This window comes from Lupinus angustifolius, chromosome LG14 (assembly GCF_001865875.1).
Source record: "Lupinus angustifolius cultivar Tanjil chromosome LG14, LupAngTanjil_v1.0, whole genome shotgun sequence".
Taxonomy (NCBI): Eukaryota; Viridiplantae; Streptophyta; class Magnoliopsida; order Fabales; family Fabaceae; genus Lupinus; species Lupinus angustifolius.
In genome coordinates, this window is record NC_032022.1 from 4,998,875 (window position 1) to 4,999,725 (window position 851).

The window sequence follows — 851 nt, forward strand, 5'->3', positions numbered from 1 at the left end:
CTGATGTTAGAAGTTGAACCGGAGTCTAACCACCAGGTGTTTCCAGGTACTGAAGTTAAATTGACCTCAGAACAGACCAAAGTAAGAAATGTACCTTTCTTAGCACGTCAGGCGTGATACTTTACACATTTCTTCTTTTGATGTCCAGTTCCTTTGGAAAAGTAACAGACATCATCCCGCTTCTGTTTCTTTTGCGATGGACCCTTAGCAGCTTCATTCTTGGGCTCTGAAGTTATTTTCCTTTTGCCGTTGTCTTTAGAGGTATTAACATAATGGGCACTTTCAGTCCTTTCTCGCTTCAGTCATTCCTCTTCTTGCACACAAAATGAAATGAGCTCATTGAGAGTCCATTTCTCCCGTTGACAGTTATAAGAATCTTAAACTAACTGAATTGTGCAGGAAGGGAAAGTAAGACCAAATGTATGAGTAAGTCTTCCGACATCTCAAGCTTAAGGGCCTTAAGTTTTGAAGCAATGTTGGACATTCCCATAATGTATTCCCTTATGTTTCCCTTGCCTTGATACCTCATGGAAATCAAGTTCTGTAACAGAGTACTTGTTTCCGCCTTATCGCTCTTTGCAAAGCGTTTTTCAATCTCAGCAAGGAAAGCTTTGGCACTGTTTATCTCATCCGAGATAGTACCCGAAAAGACCTCTGGAATGTCACACTTAATGATCATTAGACTCATGCGATTAGAGCGATCCCACTTCTCATAATCCTTCCTCTTTTCAGAGACACTAGATTCCGAAGGAGAAGGGGGTTGCTCTACCCTTAATGCATAGTCCAGATCCATGCAGCCAAGAACAATTTTCATGTTCTCTTTCCAGTCCTTATAATTTTCACCATTAAGG